At 34.7% G+C, this 27288-nt stretch overlaps 1 long non-coding RNA gene across 1 annotated transcript in view; it reads left to right on the top strand.

Moving 5' to 3' along the window:
- LOC309844929 overlaps positions 1-27288 on the top strand; it is a 433552-nt gene that overhangs the window by 66581 nt on the left and 339683 nt on the right. Inside the window, exon 2 of the long non-coding RNA XR_014300967.1 lies at positions 1079-1174. This is a non-coding gene — a long non-coding RNA (uncharacterized lncRNA). The remainder of the gene's footprint in view (positions 1-1078; positions 1175-27288) is intronic.

The raw sequence follows: 27288 nt of genomic DNA on the forward strand, positions 1-27288 counted from the left end.
AATGAGAAATGAGGTATGGTAGCCAAATGGGAAAATAATAAATGCTTTAAAAGTCAGTCTAAAGAGTTCAGATTTAAAAGCAGTTGATGATAATGAATCCTCTTGTGCTGGAAGATGAAGAGATAAAAGGAATTTCTCAGATTTAGAATCAAAACATAATGATGGTTGGATTAGAGGAGAAGCGGGGTCAATGTTAGAGTCAAGTAAGTAAAGCAGCTAAAATATTGCTGTTTTATTCAGGTTGTGTTATAGGGAAGACCTAGACTAGGGTAATGGTAGTTGGAGTGGGTAGAATAAGGCAACTTCTTCCAAGAGGCATTAAAGGGAGGAACAATGATGTTTAGAGATTAGAGAATGGATATCTGAAGGCAGCTAGAAAGGACATAGTATGACTAAATAGGGAAGGAAATGCAGATTCACTAGTAGCCAGATAATACACGATATAGCTAAAGTAATGAATGAGTATTAGACCACTTGTACTTAGAAAACCAGAAGGATGAGCTTAAAGAACATTCCACATTTAAGAATCTAGTAAGGAACAGGAGAGGAGAAACTGTATTAGAAAGATGGGAAAAGTTCTTAAATATGCCACATAATGAGAGAATTTCATGATGGGTAGTTTGTAACACCAAACATTATAAGATACTGAAGGAAACGTCCAAGGAAAGGTCAGGGTCATTAATTTAGCGGGAGGACATCACTGGTAATCTTCAAGGAAATAGCTTCTGTGGAGTAGTATGCAGTGAAATAAGTGGTAAAGGGAATAACAAGGAATTAGAATAGTGAAAAAGAAGAAGGAAAGATGTAGATCAAATGTTGGAGTAGTCTGGGAGGAAAACCAGAGAGGGATATCGATTTGTAAGTATAAGAGATGAGAGTTAAAAGAAGCATATTAGGATGGCTGGCATCCAAAATGGCCCCCAGTGATCTTCACCTCCCGCTCTTCACACCGTGTGTAGTTACCTCTTATGGCATAGTGCTGACCTGTGTAACCAATAGTTTATTGCAAAAATAGTGGTGTGTGAATTCTGAGGATAGGTCATAAAAAATACTGTGCCTCTGTGGTGTTTTTTCATAGATTGCTCATGCTTGAAGAAGCCAGCCCTCATGTCATGATGACACTCAAGCAGCTTGGGAAGAGGAACTGAGGCTTCCTTCCAGCATCTGGCACCAGGTTAGTGAATTGTCGTGGAAACCAGTCCTCTGGGTTTAGGTCACCTTCCACATACCTGCTGATATCCTGACTATAGTCTCATAAGAGGTCCCCAGTCAGAACCGCCCAGGTAAGCCTGAATTTGTGACCCACAGAAATGGTGAGATGATAAATGTTTGTTTTAAGCCACTAAGTTTTAGAGTATAGTTGACTCTTGAACAACATGAGAGTTAGGGATGACAACTCCTGAGGAAGTAAAAGGTCAAATAGCTTTTGACTCCTCCAGAATTTAAATACTAATAATCTGCTGTTGACCAGAAGCCTACTGAGGTGGAGTAACATATTTTGTATGTGATATAAATTATATATGTATTCTTACAATACAGTGAACTTCAGAAAAGAAAATCATGAGAATACAGTGCCCTCCTGTATTTACATTGAAAACAAAACAAAACAAAACAAAACAAAACTGTGTTTAAGTGGACCTGTGCAGTTCAAACCCATGTTTAAGGGTCAACTATAATTTCTCATATGTATTTGATAGCTAATACATGTTTCTTTAGATATTCTCTTCTATCTGTGTTTATCTCTTTTTGACTAGTAGAACTGTGAAATTTTGGGGGGGGGGCTGGCTACTCTGAATATGTTTAAGGTGCTTGTAAATATCTGAATGATTCAAGGTGGTAATATGGGTAGGAGTGTTATAGGACTAAGCTCTGAGTGTTTGGAAAATTCGGGGATCTGAAATTAATCTGGGGAGTTGGTTTTCAAAAAGAAGTCACCTATCCTATGAAAGTAATGTGAAGTTCAACATAGATATAGTCTCTATTCTGTCTTGAGATGGGACACAGGAGTTCCAGGAATAATTCACTTTAGATCAGTTCAATTTACTAAATCCTCTATATGTGCATAACTCTGTATGCTTATATTTTTACCTAGCTAGACTAGTAGATACAATCCTTATCCATAAGAAGAAATATTCCACAACAGTATACTTGGTAAGATAAATAGTGAACATGTTAACTTCATTCCTCACAAAGGTCAGGAATCTGCTAAGTGATTCATTAAATGTACAGGTAATACTTCATAATGAAACAAGTAGTTTTACTTTTGATTATCTCCATATTTTTCCTGAAGAGATTGCTTGTTATTTTTTTATTTTTTTAAAACCCACCTACATTTACCATGGCATCAGAGAGTTGTGGGCATGAACTCTGTAGGTTCTCTTTACTGTCCAAAGGTCAGATGGACTTGTGGCAGTGTTCTGAGAGCTGTACTTACTTGGCTGTTAGTCTAAAAAAAAGGGGTAGAAATGGAGTAGAGCTGAGATTACGTAGGTGGAGTTTGTGGCCCTGAATAGATTCTCAAGTTCTGTTGTAGGCTTTTTGATATGTATCTTCAGGGAGGGTATGTTCACTTTTTCTTTGCAATCATCATTGTTTGAACATAATCCGTTTGTAGGTTACTGTGCAAAGACCTCTGAAGGCTGAAAAGATCAATGGAAAAAGAATCTTTCCTAAGTAGCTTATAGTCAAATACCATTTTTATAAGCAGTGGTGGTCTGCGTATCACAAGAAAGGTAGAGGAACAGGAGTGCTTATTCATCCTGAATGTCTCACAGGATTATGGACTATCCCAAGGCCAGATAACAGTTCTTTGCAGAGTGCTCTCTGGGAGGAGCTGGGGAAGTGAGAGTGGGTGTCAGCATGGGAATGTTCATTCACAAGCAGCACCTGAGCATATGGAATATTGTGATTGGTGACCAAGATGGCCTTAACATTTCCCTCTACTGGACTAGACTTCAAGGGTTTTCTTCCTTAATATAGGCCTCTGATCTCCCTTTCCTTAGAGAATTTACTTTAGAAAACTTGAAATGGTACACTCTTTCTCTGCCTCCTTGAAATGTATGTAAATCTTCTCCCAGACTCTTGCCAATTTTACAACCCAGGAGAAGCCTTTCTTAAGGATTTGGGAACCATCTCTTTGAAATGAAAACAACAAAAACATCCATTATCTCCTAGTCTCTGCAGGAGGGTAAGAGCCTAACTTTGATGGGCACCAGCTAGCAAACTTCGATGGCATAAACACAGAAACATCTGGAAACTCAGAAATATCCCCGTGTCTTCCACTCATTCCATTAGTGAACCTCCTCTCTAATGTCCCCCAGTACTTTTCTCTAGCTCACCCCATCACTTAAAAATCCTGTTGCCTTTTTTCAGCAGAGCCGAGTTAGTTAAGGCTTTGTCTCCTACTGTAATAGTCTGAGTGATGTTGTCTTTACTTTTTAGCTTTGGTGCAGATTTTGCTTTGGCGCTGGAAATCCCTGTTGCCATCTGGCCTTAGCACACCAGTATCCGTGAAGGCAGAATTCAGATGGAATTGTTTAAGTCTACATCTTTGGTGTTAAGAGAAACCCAAATAAAATGCTCAGATAAATATTTAGGTGTAAATTGGGGTAAAAATTTACAGGGATCTGGAAAATGAACGCTGGACGTAATTTCAAGTAATAGAGTGATAATTTGGTCAAAAAAAGAAAACAGGAAGGTTATACAGTGAAGAATGAATGTGTCCCTTATTTGTCCTCTCTAGTTTTACTTCTCAGATACAGCCACTTTTAACTGTTTTGTTTTTAACTCTTGGTATTATAATGCTAATATACATTTCCATCAGTGTTGTTAATTTATCAACTCCTGGTATCCTTTGTTAACTATCTCCTGAAAACCAGGGCAATTAATGCATATGAATCCCTGCCTTTTTTCTCCCCAACAAACTCTACTTTTGGGTTTCTTACATATATTATCATATAAAGAAGCTGTTCTTGTAGTTATTCTTTTTAAAATACATAGACCTCTGTTTCTTGATCTGATAAGACTAATGCTTGTCCAACTTAAGCATGCATCAAAATCACTTGAAGGGCTTGTTAAAACACAGATGCCTGGGCACTGTCGCTAGAATATGATTCAGCAGGTGTTGTGACTTCATTAAACCAATATTTCTGCTTACAGCTCTGGACTGGGCTGTCAGGTGTCCTATGGGGAGTCAGTGGTCAACAGAAAACTACAAATGAATTGACTTATTACTTAGAAGTCCTGTAGGAAACACATGGTATATGCGCAGGGACCATGAAAGGGGTCAAGGCAGGATGCAGGCAGAGAGAGAGGTGGGTAGAACAGGACATGGGCCACAGGACTTTATTAGGATCTAAGGGTGGAGTGCTTTGAAATGTCTGGGCTAAAGCAAGATTGGTCAGTTGAAACAAACAAACAAAAAAAGCAGTGTTTTGCTAAGCTTCATGGGCAGGCAGGGGGTTAGGGGTGCCCAAAGGGAAGGCCCTGGAATGAAGTGAAGAGTGCTTAACACAATGGTGGCTAGAGGAGTCCTATCAGGAATGTGTTTATTCATGACTCTGGGGACTGTTACCTAGAGCATGCACCCAGGGAGCCCTAGTGTAAGTTCAAGGCCCCTGTAGGCCACAGAAGTTGAAGCCAAAGCAGCACTATCATGGAGCAGCTTAGCTAAACTCTTAACAGGAGGTCTATGGTGAGACCTGAGAATTTGCTTTTCTAGTAAGTTCCCAGGTGATGCTGATTGTGCTTGTCCCAGGGTGCACACTTAGAGAGCTACCCCTTCAGATAGTATTTATTAGATGAAGAAATTTGTGAATCTGCCCTTCTCTTTATTCTTCATTGCTTTCACCTCAACTTCTGTCAACTGTACCATTACTTTTATGTTGTTAATCTTTAAAAAATCTTATTTCTGGTTATTATGATTATGCTTTCTGTCCTTTGCCTGCAGTTAAATTTGGAAAACTGATTAAGTTATGTGGTGATCTGTGATCCGTGGAGAAGAAAACGTATGTATGCCTATGTATCGGGACCAAAATCATTAACATTGTGAGAATCTTTCTCCTACTTTCGCCTTCAAATGCTTGATCCAGCTTTGCCCACTGAGCATCCTTTCTTCCTCTACTCTCTGAGAATATTCCAGGGTTCCTCTACCGGGTTTCAGGGCTTTGTAATGCAGAAACTAGAGGAGAGAAGATCAAAGGATGTGTTAAGGCTGGGGAGGAGTTTTGGAGGGAGTTTAGAGAGAAGGAATAGAAAGAATGTCCTGTGTAAGGGAATTGGATGGGAGAGTTCATAGGAATTTGAAGTATTCTTGTCTGTGTAAGCCTTTAATGGTCTAAGAAATGCAAAGACAGGTTCTGACCATGGCTTTTTTCTTTTCTTTTTAAGGTCTCTATTTCTGTCTTTATCTTTTGTTCATTGAAAAGTCAAATGATTTTATTCTCTTATTATTAAGTTCTCGACCTTTAATAAACACAATTTATATAATGAAATTTAGCTTCTTTGTAAAAACACTCCTCACAGAGAATTCTGAATTCCTTTTCTTCTACTTTATCCTAAGAAAGTTTTTTAAATTCATAGAAATATTTTTTTCTCAGATATCACAGTTATGAAAACATAAAACAGGAAATTGTAACCATAATATATTGGTGACTGTGAAATTATCTTTGTAGTCTCAGGACTCTTGTGTACTCCTTAAAATTATTAAGGATCCCAAAGAACTTTTTTTTTTTTAAGATTTTATTTGTTTATTTGACAGACAAAAATCACAAGTAGGCAAAGAGGCAGGTGCGGGGTGAGGGGGTGGGGGGAAGCAGGCTCCCTGCTGAGCAAAGAGCCTGATGCAGGGCTTGATCCCAGCACCCTGGGATCATGACCTGAGCTGAAGGCAGAGGCCATAACCTGCTGAGCCTCCCTGGCACCCCAGAACTTCTGTTTATATGAGTTTCATCTATCAGTATTTACCATATTAAAAATTACAAGTGAGAAAATTTAAAAATATTTATATATTAATTTAAAAATAGCTATACTGAAACTATTATTAATATAAATGCACTTTTAAAAGTTAACTATTTCTTCCAGAATAAAAAACAGCTATTAGAATAGCATTTATTGTTCTACAATTATAAATTGCTTTAGTGTGCAGCTTAATAGAAGACAGCTGTATTCTCATATCTGCCTTTACATCAGTCTGCTGCCCTATATGGCGTTGGTGGAAATATATGAAGAAAATCTGTTTTCACACATGTAACTGGAAAAGAGCGGGATATTTAATAGCTTTTTAGATAATTGTGACTATTCCTTTTTTAATGCTACACTGAAACTTACTAAATGGCAGTTTCTTAAAGGTTAATTGCAATGTAGAATGTGAAACTATATCATATTAGTTTTCTACTGCTGCTGCAGCAAATTACTGTAAACGGAGTGATCGATAACAGAAATTTATTACCTGGAGACCAGAAGTCTGAAATTGGGGTGCTAGCTGGGTTGTACTTCTCTAGAGGCTCAAGGAGAGATTCTTTTCTGTGCCTTTTAGATATTTTGTTGGCTACTGGCATTCCTTGATTAGTGACCTCATCACTCTAGTCTCTGCCCCTGGGTCACATTTGCCTTTGCCCAATTCTTTTTTTTTTTTAAGATTTTATTTATTATTTATTTGACAGACAGAGATCACATGTAGGCAGAGAGGCAGGCAGAGAAAGAGAGAGGAGGAAGCAGGCTCTCTGCTCAGCAGGGCTCAGTCCCAGGACCCTGAGACCACGACCTGAGCTGAAGGCAGAGGCCTCAACCCATTGAGCCACCTAGGGGCCCTGCCTTTGCCTAATTCTTAAGACTGTCTTCATTGGATTTAGGGCCCACCCACATAATGCAGGATAAGCTTCCCTCAAAATCCTTATTATAATTATATCTTTGAGGGGTTCATGGGTGGCTCAGTTGTTAGATGTCCGCCTTCGGCTCAGGTCATGATCTGAGGACCTGGGATTGAACCCTGCATCTGGCTCCCTGCTTCGCAGGGAGTCTGCTTCTCTCCCACTCCCCCTGCTTGTGTTCCCTCTCTTACTGTGTCTCTCTCTGTCAAATAAATAAAATCTTTAAAATAATAATAATTATTATTATTATTATATCTTTGACATGTAATTCACTCTTTTATCATATAAGGTCCAGGTTCTGGAGATAAAGACAAGGACCTTTTGGGGGGCCACCATTCAGCCAATGAGACATGTCAATAACCTTGTCCTACTCTATTTCATTAAGATTTATTGTTTTATCTTACTCTCTGAATGGTCTTTTATCACACATGATACTATTACATCATACATTGGTCATTTGGCATATACTCATTTACCAAATTACGAGGATTTTCCAAACATTGATAAATTTTATTATATAGTATAAAAAAATCCACTTACTAATATCACCATAAAACTTATCAGTAAATTCTTTGAAGATTGAGAACATGCATGGTGGCAGGTAGTTTTCCTAAAATTTCCTAAAATTATCATTTTCACTTGAAAGTTCCAGTTTTATCATTGGCAGCAATCTAGTCAGTTTTCTTTTTTCTTTTGAGTTGACAGCCTCACTTTGTTCCTTGTTAAGAAATATTCTACCAAATATCCCCAATCTGAATAACTATCATTTGTTTGTCTATCATTCTTACAAGTAAAAATCGTGTTCTGTAGAAAACTAGCTAGTTCAGCTCACAAGACGAACAGTTGCATGGGTGCTTTTCCCAAAGGCAACCATCCTACTTCGTTATGCAGAAAAGTACTTTCTGAATAATTCTCCCTTGTCAAACAGAGTATTTAAAAGAGACGTACCAAAGAATTGAGACTTAATAACATTAATGATTTCTACTGCTTCAAGGATATTTTTAAGTGAAATTGGATTTTTCCCCTTATTTTTCTTTTATTTTTTTGGAACTTTGAGTGTGTGGGAGTGGAAAATATGAATACTAGTACAGCTTGGTACCACTTGATTCATGTGGAAGAGTCAGCAATTTTATCCATGATTGCTCTTGAACCACCAGTGCAAATGTCAACGTAGTGAAGGAAGACAAATAACATACTAAAAATGATTAAAATAGTTTAGACCTTGCATTCCCCTAAAAGGTCTTGGGAACCCTTGAGGACTTCTGTGTTGAGGTATTCGAAAATAGCCTTGCATCTAGAGTCTGGCTCTTTCAGATTTAAGGTTTGTGATGCCTGCCTCTTTCATACAGAATTATACTCTGTATCACCAGCAGCATCAGTGATGGAGCATTTCTTTAAAGGATGCTCCGCTGTATACTCTGCAGTTTCCTTCCAAGTTTGATTGCCATTCAGTATGTTTTGATGTTGAACTTTTCATGCTATTTCCAGAAGGTGTCAACAGAAGGATTTCAGACAAAAAAGCAGGATGTACATTACTTAAATATTTCCAAAGTTGTTTATGACTGAATAGTAAGGGGTTGCATTTGTCTAGTCATGCCCCTAGGACTGAAAACTGAGGTCATGTTTTGTAAGCAATGATTAAGATCCTTGTGATAGTGAATTGTGTATGCATGTATATGGTATAGCTCCCCTTTTGTTCTAGCTGCTTTTGTGCCTTTCAGGAGTATGTTACGACTTTCCTCATATAACTTTTGAACAATTGAAGCTTGGAAACAAATACCATTATAATGGTTTTGTATTGTGTGTTTACATAATATGTTTCTTCAGAGAAAGACTTAACATCATATAGATACTAATATTTTCTAAATTAATAAACTTAATGCAGTCTCAGTGTAATTACCAGAATTATCATATAGTTTTCTCTCTCTGGATGTAAACATGTTGACTATTACTTTTATTTGAAAAAGCAAATAAGCAAGGACAGCCATTAATGTCCTGATAAGAAGAAGAATGGTATGTGGGGTGAACTAGCTCTGTCAGGTACTAAAGCATATAAAGATTAAAGTAGTATATTATTGAAAGCTAAAGAGATTCAGACCAAGCAAAGAGAATAAGAAAATCTATGTATACATCCTAAACCTTGTGAAAATTTTTTGTAAGTTTCAGTTTACCAGGTCAGTGCGGAGGGAAAAGGTGTTTTTAAATAAGGGATGTTGGGATAACTGACTAGACATAAAGGAAAAGATAAAATTCAATTCATTCTCACACTGTATGTCAAAAGATAAATTTCAAATGGACCAGAAATGCAAATTTAAAGAACAAAATGTACAAATGTACTGGAAGGAGTAGAGAGAACTTTATTGCTTCTGTATTTAATTATAGTTCTAGGAAAAACTGGTATAGTTGATCACTTTTAAAAATGGAATGGCAGGGCGCCTGGGTGGCTCAGTGGGTTAAGCCGCTGCCTTCAGCTCAGGTCATGATCTCAGGGTCCTGGGATCGAGTCCCACATCGGGCTCTCTGCTCAGCAGGGAGCCTGCTCCCCTCCCTCTCTCTCTCTGCCAGCCTCTCTACCTACCTGTGATCTCTCTCTGTCAAATAAATAAATAAAATCTTTAACAAAAAAATTAAAAAAATTAAAAAAAATGGAATGGCAAAAGAATTATAAACAAAATCAAAGATAAATGATTAACTAGAAACAATTTCAGAAATAAAGTTACTATGACAGTTTTTTTTGTAAAAATAGAAAAGGAAAAACATTATAACTTTAGAGGAAAATGAGCAGTTCATTGAAAGAAAGGGGCAGGACCACAGGGGAAGGGAGGAAAACTGAATGGGAAGAAATCAGAGAGGGAGACAAACCATGGGAGATGCTGGATTCTGGGAAACAAACTGAGTGTTATAGAAAGGAGGGGGGTGAGAGCATGGGGTAGCGAGGTAATGGGTATTAAGGAGGGCACGTGTTGTGATGAGCAATTGGTGTTATATGCAAATAATGAATCATTGAACACTATATCAAAAAGTAATGATGTACTATTTGTTGGTTAACTGAACATAATAATAATAATAATAATAATAATAATAATAATAATAAAAGAGATAGGCAAATGACTCAAACATGAAAGAGTCTCAACTTTGTACCCAATAAGTAAAAGGCAAATTGAAACTACAATGAAATTCCACTTCTATTAGATTGGCAAAAATTCCAGTTTGGCAGTCTACTCTTGGATCAAGCCTGTAGGGAAACAGGTGCTCTCATATATTGCTAGTGGGACTACAAAATGACAACTATTACGAAGAGAAAGTTTGCGATATGTAGTAAGATTATGGATGACGTTAATTTTTGACTTGGCAAGTCCTCTGAAGTTTGTCTCACAGTTACTCAGGCAAAAATGCAAAAAGGATATTTGCATAGAACTGTCTATTTTACCAATCCCCTTTGATAGGATATTTGAGTTTGAGACTATAAAAAACTACTACATCCACAAAATGAAGTTTTATTTTTTTTTTCACAGAATGAAGTTTTAAATAAAAGTTTTATAAAATGAGGAACGTTTCTAAATGCTACTATGGAGTAAAATAATATGTTAGAAAAAAACTGTATAGTGTATTAGCACTTATAGCTAAGTAAATATATTTAGATTCATAAATATACATATGCATATAAGCCTATATATGATATGCACATCTATGCACATGCATATGCATAATATGAATATATAATGTGTAAACATGTAGGTACATTATAGAAAATGTATAAATATATGCATAGGTATATATTTACATATTTTCCTTATATTAGAAGGATGGATGAATAAATCAGAACATTTGTCAAAGATGAAAAATATGTGGAGGCAAATAAATAGAAGATGAACTGCTTGAACCACATTTTATAGGTTTGACTTTGAATCCATTTAAATGTGTTTACTTTTACATAAGCTTAGAAAATTAATACAGATAAACACAAAAGCAGTAGATAAACTGAAAACAGAATAAACTAATAAACCTAACTAACTTTGACTCACTGTAATAGTATAGATCATATGGAGAAGAATTAGAAGTGATTTAAAATTCTGGTAAATTTACAGACACAGGATTATATTCTAAGGAACAAATTATATAAGAATTATTACTTTTTTAATCAATTGTGCTATTTATTATATTAGAATTGTTATATTAGCAGAATAAAAAAACTAAGGGGTATATTAATATCATAAGGATGTCAAAATTTTCAGATTGAGGGAAAAGTAGAATAATTTAAATTTGACTAGGAATTACTGGTATGAGTTCACACTTTTTGCTGTATTTTATCTTTTAAGAAATGCATATTTCCAAAAATAAAAAAGAAAAGGAATTGCATATTTCTTTGCTTCATCTACTGAAAGACCTAGAAATTTTAACTAACTCTCTAGCAATAAGCACTCATATTACTTAGATTACCATCTCTAAATACCATTCTCTGTCCTTTTAGGAACCAAAATATCTTGGAGAAATGAGAAATCTGAGTTTAAAGAAAGAAACCTAAAGACTGGTGTTCCTGTTTTATTCTCCTTAGGATAAACTGTTTTTTTTTTATTGTGTTGCTTTATATTTTTCTTCCATTTCAGAAAATCCTCTGGATTTAGCTCTTTGAATAGTGCCCCTTCACCATTCTTAGCTTTTATAATTCCAGCAGACAAACATTTGATTTTCTCATTCTGTCCTCCATGTTTCCCATATTTGTTTTACATGTCTTATCTCTTGATCCCTCCGTGGTTTCTTCTAGATAAATTATTCATATGTGTCTTCTAGCACACTAATGGTCTTTTCTACTCTATCTTTCCTGCTATTTTAAACATGCTTTGAATTATTTATTTTAAGTTGACTTTCTGTAATTTTTGTTTTTTTAAATTTTTTTGTATTCATTTCTGTTAGTTTCTTGATTTTATGCTGATCTTTGCCATTGCCCAGTGAGTTCATGTAAACGTTTCATTCATGGTTCTTCTAAATGTTGGGACTGACAATTTCAAAATCTGTAAGGCTTGCAGGTATTGCTTTTTTACTTGATCTGTTATTTTTTTGTTTTTGCTAGATTTAATTAAAAGTGGTTACTTCCTTACGTGTGTGTGACAGTCTTTGTAAAGTTATGTTTTTTATTTCTGGAAATTTTGCAAGACGACTATATGCAGTCTTTTGCTTCTTAAGGGTTTGTATTCAGAGCAAATGGTTAAGACTCTGCTTCTTTCCCAAGAGTCAGTATTGCTAAAACTATGTTGCTAGAAGACTTGGCCTCAGGTTCTGAGCTGCTTCCTGCTGCTGTACATCTAGGCCAGCTGCCTCTTCTTTACTTCCTTCCTCTCTGACTCTAAAGTACTGACCCCACTTTTCTCTCATTGCCCTCTGGGGTGTAGCTGCTCCAGTTCCCACCTACCAAAGCCTTGGCTTTAGAATTTTAAGGCAATAGAACGCTTGAGTTTTGATCTCTTCTTCATCTCTTACATACTATTGTTAGTATTCATTATTTTCTTCAGCTCCCCAAATGTAACACTCTAATTATAATTATTAATTTATCTAGAAATTTTAACTTTTTTTTCCTCATTTTTTTTCTTGTGTCTGTTCTGACTGGAAGAATGACTAACTTAGGGTCTGCAAAACACTTAAAAATTTTTTTTGAAACATCTTGGGGTTCTCATGGTGGTTATTGTCACTTAAAAGATGAGTGGAAATTTCTCTAGTCTATTTAGTATGTAAGCACGGTAAAATATTGTAGTGGGTGTGCAAGGGACAGCAAAATTGTGTGCTCAGTAGAGCATTTTGCTTTGTGCCAGGGGTCTCTCCCATAGACTTAATTGCAATGAGGAAATCCTGGCCAGTAGCTTGAGCCAGCAATTTACAGATTATTAGACAAGAAGATTTATTGAACTAAACAATAAAAAGGAAAAGCCATTTTATAATGTGTGATAGAACAGTCTAACCAAAAATTGTTGTCTCCTCTGGTCTACACATAAATCAGTGCCTTATCATTGCTGTGCAGTCATGCCTAACATTTTTTTACCCTGGAATTATAAGTAAAATCTTTGTAATACAGGCCTCAGAATACGTTTTTTATGTCACATCTAATAAGCATTTTTAAAATGCCATTTCCCCTGTTCACTTTCTGACTTTCTCCATTAGAAACTCCCAGTCTAGTAACTCATTCTTTCCATGGATCCTAAGTAGCCCTGTGCAGGTGGCTGACACTCCAGTGAGACACATTACTTTGTATGGAGAAAATAGGAGATTCAAAATAAATACTTCAGCCTAATGTTACCAGAGTTTTTGTATAATGTTGTTATAGTGGTTAGTATTACTAAGGACAGATATGAGCTATTTGAGGCTGGTTTGGTTTTGCTATTCTCAATTTGACCCGTAAGGGGTGAATGTTTTTCTCTTGCTCATAGTTCCATTCTTCATTTTCTTCTCAGTCCTTCCTTTATTTCTACTGCTCCCCCAGCTTCATTTCAGAAATTATTGTTGACAAGAAGAGATGTGTACAACAGGAATTACCTGTCGGGGTCAGATTGCATCAGCATTGTCTTGGATGTTGTTTTGTATCCGCTTTAAACATCGCTTTGTAATTGTAAAAAGAGTGGAAATGGGAGAAAGCTAATATCCAGGACTCTCATATCTTGATTTTTTTTTCAGGCATGGAAGAAAAATCCCGTGTTTGGGAGATTTCAAAAGGATGTGGTTTTTGAGAAAGAAAATCATTTTCCTGTTTATGAGGAAATTATAAGTAAAGCAATTAATTTAAAAGTGAAAGCAAATAGGTCATATTTATGCCCCAAGTTCGTGGAGTATTTCATACAAAAAAAGCTTTAATAAAGTAGAGAAGGTAAAGTGTTAAGAGGTATATTCATTTTGGAGGCACAATAAATCCCCATTTCCCCATCACTGAGGCTAAGAAATAGGACATTATTACTACCCTAAAAGACTACCCACTCTGCCTCATGATTCTCCTAGTTTCCACACTCCTTCTAGGTTCCAAGAAGGCACCAGTATTCTGAATTATGATTTGTATGTTTCTAAAATTGTAAATTCTCACTTTTCTAATTCTATAAAATTTTTTGTCTCTGATCAATATATCATTTTGCCTTTTAAAAAAGTCACAAAAATAAAAAATCATATAAATGGAATCATATTATATGTATCTTCTTTTTTGTTAATGTGGTAATCTATTTTTACTATGCTATAAGTATTCCATTGTGTTGATCTGTATATACATGTGAGTATACATAAGTATATTTTCATGTATGTATTCATGATGAATGGGTTATTCATCCACTCTGCTAGTAAAAAATTTCTGTAGCATTTTTTAAAAAGATTTTTATTTATTTATTTGACAGACAGAGATCACAAATAAGCAGAGAGGCAGGCAGAGAGAGATAGGAGGAAACAGGCTCCTCACTGAGCAGAGAGCCCAATGTGGGGCTTGATCCTAGGACCCTGGGATCATGACCCGAGCTAAAGGCAGAGGCTTTAACCCACTGAGCCACCCAGGCGCCCCATGCATTTTTTGTTTGTTTGTTTGTTTTTGTTATTGATGCTTCTGGGGATAATAAACAACAGCTTAAGCTATAATACTATAGCCGGGCATTGTTGCAAGAACTTTATATATCAACTCCTTTAAATATCAGTCGAAGCCTATGAGCTAGGCACTATTATTATCAACTTACAGATGAGGAGACTGGAACATCAAAGTGCTGATTAATTAACTAGGTTACAACAAAGATGAAATTTCAGTGTTAAGAGCCTAGCTGCATAGTCCATGCTCAGAAACACTGTGCTTTGTCGCTTGATTTTTGCCATGCTTTAGAAACAGATCTGCAAGGATGTTTCTCTATTTGACACACAGACATGGAACTGATGGATAAGTAGGGTTTGCACATGATCTACTTTATTTGGTAATGCCAAACTTTCCCCTAGGGCAGTTCTAATTTCCTTCCTCTTAGCACTGGATGAGAATTTTCATGAATGTACAACCTTGCCAATACTTGGTATCATCTGACTTCTTAAGTTTTACATACTTGAGGGTATGAATATTTGAAAGTGATTTTCATTTTCATTTCTTGATTATTAGTGAAGCTGAATATTTTTTATATGGGGATTTTGTGTTCCCTGTGAAAAGTCCTTTATTTTTTGTTAGCTTTTTCCTATTTGAATTTTTGTCTTTTCCTTCATGATTGATAGGGTATTTATAGCTTTTGTGGTTTAGGTATGTTGATAATATCTTCACCTAGTTTGTGACTTGTTTAACTTTGATGAACAAGAATTCTTAATTTTACTATAGTCAAATTTATAATTGCCTTTAGGATATGTACTTTTTGTATCGCAGAGTAAAGAATGTTTTTCTTCATATTCTAATTCTTAAATTTTCCTCTCAATTATGTTTTTAAACTGTATTTTTTCTTTGTGATGATCTGCTTTGTTTTTTTCTGTATGAAAACTAGTTGTCGTTGTACCATGTTTGAAGAATCCATTTTATTTTGTGGATGAGTAATATTCCATTACATACACACTCCATTCATTAGTCAGTGGACATTTGGGCTCTTTCCATAATTTGACTATTGTTGATAATGCTGCTATGAATTAGTAATTTTGTATCCTTTGGGTAAATACCTAGTACTGCAGTTGTTGGATAGTACAGTAGTTCTGTATTTATCTTTTGGAGGAATCTCCATACTGTTTTCCAGAGTGGCTGCACCAGTTTGCATTCTTACCAACAGCACTGTAAGAGAGTTCCTCTTTCTCCACATCCTTGCCAACACCTGTTGTTTCTTGCATTGTTAATTTCAGCCTTTCTGATTGGTTTGAGGGCATATCCCACTGTAGTTTTTGTTTGCATTTCCCTGATGAAGAGTGATGTTGAATATCTTTTCATATGTCTGTTGGCAATCTGAATGCCTTTTTTTTTTAAGATTTTATTTATTTGACAGAGAGAGATCATAAGTAGGCAGAGAGGCAGGCAGAGAGAGAGAGAGAGAGAGAGAGAGAGAGAGAGGAGGAAGCAGGCTCCCCACTGAGCAGAAAGCCCAATTCAGGACTTGATCCCAAGACCCTGAGATCATGACCTGAGCCGAAGGCAGTGGCTTAACCCACTGAGCCACCCAGGTGCCCGCCCTGGATGCCTTCTTGAAAGAAATGTCTATTCATGTCTTCTGCCCATTTTTTTACTGGATATTTGTTTTTTGGGTGTTGAGTTTGATAAGTTCTTTATAGATTTTGGATACTAACCCTTTATCAGATATGCCATTTGCAAATACCTTCTCCCATTTAGTAGTTTGCCTTTTAGTCTTGTGGGTTGTTTCCTTTGCTGTGCTGAAGATTTTTATCTTGATGAAGTCCCAGTGATTCATTTTTGCTTTTGTTTCCCATCTCAGGAGACATATCTAGTAAGAAGTTGGTCAAAGAGGTTACTATCTGTTCTCTAGGATTTTGGTGGTTTCTTGTTTCACATTTAGGTCTTTCATCCATTTTGAATTTATTTTTCTGTATGGTGTAAGAAAGTAGTCCATTTTGATTCTTCTGCATGCTACTGTCCAGTTTTCCCAGTACCGTTTGTTGAAGAGATTATCTTTTTCCCATTGGATATTCTTCCCTATTTTGTTAAAGATTAATTAACCATATAGTTGTCAGTTTATTTGTTTCTGGGTTTTCTCTTCTGTTCCATTAATCTATATGTATATTTCTGTGCCAGTACCATACTGTCTTGATGAGTACAGTTTTGTAATAGAGCATGAAGTTCAGAATTGTGATGTTTCTAGCTTTGACCCTCTTCCTCAAGACTGCTTTGGCTATTCAGGGTCCTTTGTGGTTCAATGCAGATTTTAGGGCTGTTTGTTCTAGCTCTGTGGAAAACTGGTGATATCTGGATAGAGACAGCATTAAATGTGTAGATTGCTTTGGATAGTATAGACATTTTAACAATATTTGTTCTTCTGATCCATGAGCGTGGAATGTTTTTTCATTTCTTTGTGTCATCTTCAATTTTTTCCATCAGTGTTTTATAGTTTTCAGAGTAAAGATCTTTTACTTCTGGTTAGGTTTATTCTTAGGTATCTTACAGTGTTTGGTGCACTTGTAAATGGGATTGGTTCCTTGATTTCTTTCCTTTGCTTCATTATTGGTATATAGAAATGCAACAGATTTCTGTACATTGATTTGTATCCTGCAACTTATTCATGTGTTACTTCTAGCAATTTATTGGTGAAATCTTTCAGGTTTTCTGTATAGAATATCATGTCATTTGCAAATAGTGAAAATCTGACTTCTTCCTTAGCCAGTTTTACTTGTCTGATTGCTGCGGGTAGGCCTTCCAGTACTATGTTAAATAACAGTGGTGGGAGTGGACATCCTGTTTGGTTCCTGACTACAGAGGAAAATCTCTTCAGTTTTTCCCCATTGAGGATGATTTGAACTGTGGATTTTTTTGTATATGGCTTTTATTATGTTGAGGTATGTTCCCTCTAAACTTACTTTGTTGAAGTTTTTTTTATCATGAATGGATGTTGTACTCTGCCAAATGCTTTTTCTGCATCTGTGGGAAGGATCATACGGTTCTTATCTTTTCTTTTAATAATGTGGTGTATCTCATCAATTGATGTACGAATGTTGAACCACTCTTGCAACCTGGGAATAAATCCTACTTGATTGTAGTGAATGATTCTTTAATGTACAGTTGAATTTAATTTGCTAGCATTTTAGTGAGGATTTTTGTATCTATGTTCATCAGGGATATTGGCCTGATGTTCCCTTTTTAGTGGAATCTTTCTCTGGATTCAGTATCAGGGTAATATTGGCCTCATATGATGAATTTGGGAATTTTCCTTCCATTTGTATGTTTTGGAAAAGTTTGAGAAGAATAGGTATTAACTTTTTTTTAAATGTTTGGTAGAATTTACCTGTGGAGCCATCTGGACCTGGACTTCAGTGTGTGTGTTGGGAGATTTTGATTGCTGATTGAATTTCTTTAATGGTTACCAGACTGTTCGAGTTTTCTATTTCTTCTGCTTTCCATAAAAAAACAAACAAGCAAAAAACAAAAAAAAAAAACTCATTCTTGCTTGAAATAATGATGTGGGTGGAGCTAGAGAGTATTATGCTAAGCAAAATAAGTCAGAGAAAGAAAAATACCATATGGTTTCAGTCATATGGGTAATTTAAGGAACAAAACAAACTAACAAAGGGGATAAAGAGAGGAAAACGGAGTAATGGACTTAATTACAGAGAACAAACTTACTGTTACCAAAGGGGAGGTAGGAGGGTGGAAAGAATGGGTTAAATAGGTGATGGGGATTAAGGAGAGCGCTTGTGATGAACACTGGGTGGTGGTGTATGTAAGTGATGAATAACTAAATTCAGCACCTCAAACTAATGTTATATGAGAACTAATTGGAGTTTAAATAACAACTTGAAAAAAAGAAGGATCCCTTTCTCACTAAACAGAAGCTTTTGTTCTGTTACTAAGAATCACATGTGTTTATGTGATTGTGTGTGCATACATAGGATGTATGTTCCTGGATTCAAGGTCTATCTTTCCTTTCAATATTTTCTTTATTTTCATTATGAAAATTAATAATTTTCCTTTTCTGTTTTTGTCTTATTTCTAGGTATTTTGTATATTTTTGTGCTATATAGAAAAATGGTATTAAAAACTATTTTCCATTGATACATAGAAATAAAAACATTTATAAATGTATTTAAAAATATTTGTTTTGATTTCCAGCAACATTGTTATACTCTTACTAACAATTGCTTATAGATTGTTGTTTTTTAAGTAGTAATTATATTTTCTGAGAATAATGACTTGTTTTCTAATTGTGATCACTTTTAATTTTCTTTTTTACTCTTATTCTAATGGTCAGAACTTCCAATACAATATTGAATAGAAGTAGTGTAGCAGCCATTCTTATGTCATTTCTGAATATAAAGAAAATGATTTCATATTATCAGTAAATATGACATTTACTAAGGATTTCCCTAATCCTTTAGTCAGATTAAAAACAATGTCCACTTTGTTTTCATTTTGGAGTTTATCATTAGTGGCTATTGAATTTTATGGACTGATTTTTCTGTATCTACTGAAATTGTCATATCATTTTTCTTTTCAGTCTGTAAATGTAAGTTACATTGATTGATTTTATAATAGTATACTTACTGGTCATTCTTAATATTTATATATTCTTCCCTCCAGAATAGTTCATATAGGGTTACCATATAAAATGTAAGGCACTCAGTTAAATTTGAGTTTTACATAAGTAATGTATTAAAATGATTTTTATTTGCTAAGTTTGGCATGTCTAAATTCATGAACATAAGAAGACATTAACTCCTAATTCTCTTTTTTTAAGATTTTTTAAATTTATTATTCGACAGACAAAGATCACACGTAGGCAGAGAGAGAAGGAAGCAGTCTCCCTGCGGAGCAGAGAGCCTGATGTGGGGCTCGATCCCAGGACGCTGAGATCATGACCTGAGTCTAAAGCAGAGGCTTTAACCCACTGAGCCACCCAGGCGCCCCACTCCTAATTCTCTTAACTATATAAAGCTTAGTTTATTTGGAGCCTATTCCTACTCACCTGCACATGGAACATTCTTATTTTATATTCAGTGTTTAGATTTACTCACATATTTACCAGGATTGTTTTCCATCATTCTTTATTTTATCTTTTTTCTCTGTCTAGGATCATTGTCTTTCTGAAATATAGCTCTCTTGGTCTGAAAATATCTTTTTATCTATTCTCATTTTTTGGATGATATTTTTGCTAAGTATAAAATTTAGGTTAATAGTTATTTTATCTCAGCACACAGAAATAACTGTCATGACATCTGGGTTGGTTTTTTTTTTGTTTGTTTGTTTTTGATTTTCTTTTTTCCTGTTGAAAGGTCGGCTACTGATATAATTTCTTTCCCTCTGTAAGTGATTTTTTTTCTCCTGAAACTTTTTTTCCTTTTTTGACTGCTTAATTGTTTTTCTATTACGTGTTTTTTGCTATAAGGTCTATTCCAGTTCAGTTTATATCTGCAGCTAAATTTATATATTGACTTCTTTGTTTTAGTTAGTATAGCATTTATTTATTGGAGCTTTATTTGGTTCCTTTTCAAATCTGCATGTCCTTGCTTACAGTTTCTTGACACTGGTCAAATTATCAAATTTTCATTTCTTTAAACACATAAAATACAGTTATTTTTAGTTTGTTCCTTTTTAAAAACCATTTATTGAGGTATAGTTGACCTACAAAAAGCATACATATTTAATATACACAACTTTAGAGATCACGTATACATCTGTGAAATCTTTGGAATAATCTATGCCATAAACATATGCATCACCTTCAAAGTTTCCTCCTGCCCTATTTGTTGATTCATTATTATTTAGTGAGAGAAGGTAAGAGAGGGGGCAGAGAGAATCTCCAGTAGGCTCTATGCCTACTGCAGAGCCCAGTATGGATCTCTGTCCCACAACCCTAAGATCCCTACCTGAACTGAAATCAAGAGTCAGAAAATTAGGACCACTTGGGTGGCTCAGTCAGTTGAATGTCTGACTCTTGGTTTTGGCTTGGGTCATGATAATACAGGTGTGGAATCAAGCCCCAAGTCAAGCTCCATGCTCAGTGTGAGAAGTTGGCTTTAGATTCTCTCTCTTTGCCCCTCCACCTGCTTGCATGATGTTCTCTTTCTCTCTCAAATAAATAAAATCTTAAAAAAAAAAAGTCAGAAACTTAACTAACTGAACTACCCAGGTGCCCTGATTTATTATTTTTTGATAACACTTAACATGATACCTATTTTGAGCAAATTTTTAAAGTATACAACATGATATTATGAACTATAGGCACTATAGTTATCTTTCTTTCATAACTGAAACTTTTTAACATTTGACTAATACTTCCTTGTTTTCCTTTTCCTCAAGCCCATGAACACTGCCGTTTTAATCTTTACTTCCATACATTTGACTATGTTAGATTCATCATATAAGTAGTGTTTATATTTGACCTGCATAGTATTTGACTTGTATGTGGTTTATTTCACTTACCATAATGTCCTGCAGGTTTATCTATGTTGTCACAAATAGTAGGATTTCCTTCTTACAACTGAAAAATACTCTATTGTAGGTATGTATCACATTAAAAGTCCTCTTCATCTATTGATATTTAGGTTGTTTCCATGTCTTGGCTATTATGAATAATGCTACAGTAAACTTGGGAGTGCAAATAGCTCTTTGAGATCCTGATTCTTTCCTTTGGATATATACCCAGAAATGGGTTGCTGGATCATATGGTAGTTCTAATTTTTTGAGGAACTTCTATACTGTTTTCCATAGTGACTGCATCACTATCAGTGTAAAAGTGTTTTCTCTGTATCTGTACTGATACTAGTTATCTTTTGCTACTTGATAATAGCCATCTTAATTGCTATGAGATAATAGCTGATTATGGTTTTTATTTGCATTTCTTTGATGATTAATGATATTCAGTACCTTTCATATACCAGTTGGCAATTTATATGTTATCCTTGGAGACCTATCTATTCAGTTCCTATGCCAATATTCAAAAAAGATTGTTTGTTTGTTTGTTTGTTTGTTTTGATATGAGTTGTTGAAGGTCTCTGTATAGTTTAGAAATTAACCCCTTATAAGATGAATGGTTTGTCAATATTTTCTCCCACTCTGTAGTTTGCTTTTTGGTTGGGTTGATTGTTTGCTTTGCAGAAGTTTTTTAGTTTGATGTAGTCCCATATGTCTATTTTTCTTTTGTTGCTTTTACTTTTGATATCATATCGAAGAAACCATTACCACCATCAATGTTCAGAAAGTTTTCCTTATGTTTTCTTCTAGGATTTTATGCTTTCTGGTCTTATATTTAATTTTTATTTTTTATAAGATATTTCCTGATTTGAGAAAGTGAGTGAGTGCAAGGCAGGGAGGGGCAGAGGGATAGAGCCTGACCCAGGGCTTCATCTTAGGATCCATGAGATCATGACCTGAGTCAAAATCATGAGTCAGGTGATTAACCTACAGAGCCACACAGGCACCCCACTAGTCTTACATTTAAATCTTTAATTAATTTTGTTTAAATTTTGTATAATGTGAGATCAGGGTCAAATTTTACTCTTTTGCATGTAGGTACATGGGGTTTTCTCAGCACTGTTATTAAAGTTGTTATCTTTTTCCCATTGTATATACTCGGGATCTTTGTGAAAGACCAGTTGATTATATGTGTGTATGTTGGTTTCTTGGGTGTTTTGTTCTCTTGATTTGTATGTCCGTTTTTATGCTGGAACCATACTGTTGTGAGTACTATAGTTTTGTAACTTATTTTGAAATCAGGAAATAGACATCTAGTTTTATTCTTTTTGTTCAAAATTCTTTGGTTCTTTTAGGGTATTTTGTGGTTCTCTATGAATTTTTCTCCAGTTTTATTAAAGTATGTATAATTAACAAAATTATGTATATTTAGTGTCTGTAACTTGACATTTTGATATTGCATAGAGGATATAATGATTTATCTTTTATCTTGATAAGCTTCTTCAATAGAAAATCAACCAACAGATTATTCAAAGGTTGAATTAGAGCTTTTTCTCTTGCTGAAAAAAATCCTTATATATCGAGAATTTGTATTATGTAAAATAGGTTTTTAATTCTTTTCTACTTTAGACGTCAACTTTTTGTTTCAAATTTAAAAAAAAAAAGATTCTATTTTGGTTTGTTTTCTAACCATCAGTGATAAGGTACTTGATGTGAGAAGAAGCTGTGATGGTCCTGGCAGTTCTGGGTTAACCAATTAGCATGTGATGCTTGGGATAAAAACAGTAGTTAACAAGTCTAGGCCACACATACCTTTCTCACATCTGTAACCAGACACAGTTAAAGAATCAGCCATCCAGTGATAATGATTTTCTATCACTGTTGGCCTAGCTTGAGTCCAAATTGCTGTCTTGGAATGGACACTGCTGTGCATTACATCCTGCCTTTCCATTGCTCTATTTCTCCTCAGTCCTGTGGTTTCTGTGCCAATGGCTGCCGTGTCTATCTCTAGGATATTTAGGAATCTCCTAAATAAATAATTATGCTCACTCTTAGATAGTCCTTTATTGATGCTTCTAAAATGTTTTGCTTCCTATCCCTTTAAGCTTTAGCTTTTAATAATTACAAAGAAATATCTTTACTGGTGAATCTTCCATTGAAAGGTGTATTATTATGTTGCTTTTTTTTTGTAGGGCCACTTATCATTTAGTAAAATCATTAGTAAACTCTGCAGTTGAATGTGGAATGAGCATTTTAAAGGTCCTCAGCAGTCTTTTAAATATTTATTTATGAAGAAATTTTCCCACCCAATTTTATTAAACATATGACCACTGACTTTGAAGTAAATAATCATTCATACTGTCATGCTGTTCTGAGGAGAAACAAGTGGGTACTCCTACATACTTTTATGAAAAGTACACATGGGTATAGTTATTTATAGAAAAACGATTGGAAAAAAATAGACTGTTAAAACAAAAGTGTTTTAGACCTTTTAAACCTTGAATCCTAAGTTTTAGCATATATTTTATGTGTTGTACCTGTGGTGTGGGATCTCTTTTACAGAATAATTATGAAGGAAATGGGATTCTGGAAAGAACTATTCACCACTGTAGAATTTCTGTGGGGTCAGTGTTAATTGGATGGCTTAAAACTAACTGTCATGGATTTTCTCTGAGTGTAGCCAAGAAAGGGAAAATAAATCAACATTTTAGATTTTGTACTAGCTTTTAAAACTTATTTTTATTTGACTGTTGTTGACATACAATATTATGTTAGTTTTAGGTGTACAACTTACTAATTTGACAAGTTCATACCTTATGCTTTGTTCACCACAAGTATAGCTAGCATCTGTCCTATTTAGTCACTTTTAAAATATCATTGACTATTTTCCTTATGCTTTGCTTTTTTTCTTGTGACTTATCCATTTCATAACTGGAGGCCTATATCTCCCTTTCCCCGTGTCCCATTTTGCTCAATCTCCCACCTCTCTTCCCTCTGACAACCATAAGATTGTTTTTAGTGTTTATAGTTCTGATTCTGCTTTTTGTTCGCTTATACTTTTTTTAGATTCCATTTATGAGTGGGATCCTACAATATTTGTTTTTCTCAGTCTGATTTGTTTCACCTAGTGTAATACCCTCTAGGTCCATTCATATTGTATCAAATGGCATTATCTCATCTCCTTTTCTGGCTGTGTAATAGTCATTACATAGGTATACCACATTTTCCTTATTCATTAATTTATTGGTGGACACTGAGTTAGCTTCCATGTCTTGGCTATTGTAAATAATGCCACAGTAAACATAGTGGCGCATAAATCTTTTTGAATTACTGTTTTGGGCTATATGGTATTTCTATTTTTTACTTTTTTGAAGAACCTCCATGCTGTTTTCCACAGTGGCTGTACCAATTTACATTCCCACCCAGAATGCATGAGGATTCCTTTTCCTCAACATCCTCACCAATACTTGTTTCTTATCCTCTTGATTTTAGTCATTCTAACAGGTGTGAGATGATTTCATTGTGGTTTTGATTTATATTTCCCTAATAATGATTAGTGATTTTGAGCATCTTTTCATGTGTCTATTAGCCATCTGTATGTCTTCTTTGGGGAATTGTCTGTTAATGCCTTCTGTCCTTATTTGTTTTTTGAGTGTTGAATTGTATAAGTTCTTATATATTTTGGATATTAATTCCTTATCAGGTAAATCATTTGAAAACATCTTCTCCCATTCATTGGATTATCTTTTGGTTTGTTGATGGCTTTCTTCATTGTGCAAAAGTTTTTTATTTTGGCTTAGTCCCAATAATTTAATTTTGCTTATCTTTCTCCTGCCACAGGAGATACAGAGAAATGTGGCTATGGCTGATGTCAGAGAAATTACTGCCTGTGTTCTCTTCTAGGATATTTATGGTTTCAGGCTCCTGGTTAGGTCTTGAATCCATTTTATTTTTGTGTATTGTGTTAGAAAGTAGTCCAGTTTCATTCTTTACATGTAGCTGTCCACTTTTCCCAGCACTGTTTATTGAAAAAACTGTCTTTTCCTTGTTGTATGTTCTTGCCTCCTTTGTCATAAAGAACTGAAAATACAAATGTGTGTTATTTCTAGGCTATTTCTTCCATTCCATTGGTCTGTATGTCAATTTTTGTGCTACTACCATGCTGTTTTGATAACTATGGCTTTAAAATCTGGCATTGTGATACCTCTACTTTGTTTTTCTCTCAAGATTACTTTGACTTATTCAGGGTCTTCTGTCTTTCCATACAAATTGTAATATTATTCTTCTGGTTTTATGAAAAAATCCTGTTGGTACTTTGATAAAGATTGCCTTGAATCTGTAGATTGCTTTGGGCAACAGGGATATTTTGACAATATTAATTGTTTTAGTCCATGAGCATGGAATATCTTTCCATTGTTTTGTGTCCTCTTGAATTTATTTCATCAGTGCTTTATGGTTTTTAGAGTATGGGTCTTTTACATTTTTGGTTAAATTTATTCCCAGGTGTATTTTATTCTTTTTCATGCAATTGTAAATCTTGTGGCTTTTTGTCTGGTGTTTTTTGTTTTGTTTTGTTTTTGCTGTTTTTTGTTTGTTTGTTTGTTTTTTGTGTTTTATTTTTTAAATTTCTCTGACTTTACTGTTAGTGTGTAGAAATACTACCAATTTCTGAGTATTAATTTGTATCCTACCACTTTACTGAACTCATTTATTACTTCTAATAGATTTTGGTGGAATCTTTAGAATATCCGCCCAAAATAGTATCATGCCATGTCCTCATATTGACAGTTTAACTTCTACTTTACCAATATGGTTGTCTCTTCTTTCTTGTGTGATTGCTGTTGCTAGGACTTCTAGTGTTACTTTGAATGAAAGTGGTAAAAATGAACGTCCTTGTCATGTTCCTGACCTTACAAGGAAAGCACTCATTTTTTCACCATTGAGTATGGTGTTAGCTGTGGGTTTTCATAAATGGCCTTTTATGTTGAGGTATAGTCCCCCAATCCCATTTTGTTGAGGATTTTTATCATGAACAGATGTTATACTTTATCAAATGATCATTTGATCATATGATATTTGTCCTTTGTTTTGTTGATGTCGTGTATGATGTGGATTGATTTGCAAATATTGAACAATCCTTACATCCCAGGAATAAATCCCACCTGATCATGGTGAGCAATCTTTTTAATGTGGGTGGTTTGCTAATCCTGTGTTGAGGATTTTTGCATCTATGCTCATCAAGGATATTGGCTTATACTTTTGTTTTTTTGTGTTGTCTTTGGTTTTGATATCAGGGTAATGCTGTTCTTATAGAATCTGGAAGCTTTGCTTCATCTTCTTTTTTTTTTTTTTTTTTGGAATAGTTTAGATATTAACTCTTTAAATGTCTGGTAGAATTCACTTGTGAATCCTTCTGGTCCTGAACTTTTATTTTTTGATAGTTTTTTGATTGCTGATTCAATTTCATTACTTATAATTGGTCTGTTCAGATTTTCTGTTTCTTCCTGGTTGAGTGTAGAAGACTGTATAGTTCTAAGAATTTATCCATTTCTTCTGGGTTGTCCAGTTTGTTGGCATATACTTTTTCATAGTATTATAACCCATTGTATTTCTCTATTGTCAGTTATTTCTTCTTTTGTTATTTCTGATTTTATTTTTATTTTTTTCTCTTTTTTTTCTTGAAGTCTAGCTAAGGCTTTATCAGTATTATTTATCTTCTCAAAGAATCAGCTCTTGGTTTCAAAAAAAATTTTTTTTTTTTTGTCTCTAGGTCATTTATTTCTGCTCTAGTATTTATTATTTCCTTTCCTCTACTCATTTTTAGGCTTTGTTTGTTCTTTTTATGGTTCCTTTAGTATAGGCTTAGATTGTTGAGGTAAGCCTGTATTACTGTGTATTTTCCTCTTAGAACTGCTTTTGCTGTGTCCCAGAGAATTTAGACCATTGTGTTTTCATTTTTATTTGTCTCCATGTATTTTTTTTTTTCAATTCACTTCATTTAATGAAGTAATGACTACTTCATTGAACCATTGATTGTTTGGTATCATGTTGCTTAGTGTCCATGTGTTTGTGGTTTTTTCCTGTTGTTTCTTGTGATTTATTTCTAGTTTCACCTTGTGTGCTATTACCCTGTCTTCCAGATCATTGACATATTCACCCACATTCCCTAATCTCCTGTTGATTCCTTCTACTGTGATTTTTAATTTCAGTTATTGTATTATTCAACTCTGATTTGTTCTTTTTAATATTTTATATCTCTTTTTTGAAGGTCTCACTGAATTCCTCCATTCTTTTTTCAGCCCACTAAGTATGTTTACAATCATTACCTTAAGTTCTTTATCAGGCATATTGCTTATCTCTGTTTCATGTAGTCCT

This window comes from Mustela nivalis, assembly GCF_964662115.1.
Source record: "Mustela nivalis genome assembly, chromosome: 12".
Lineage (NCBI taxonomy): Eukaryota > Metazoa > Chordata > Mammalia > Carnivora > Mustelidae > Mustela > Mustela nivalis.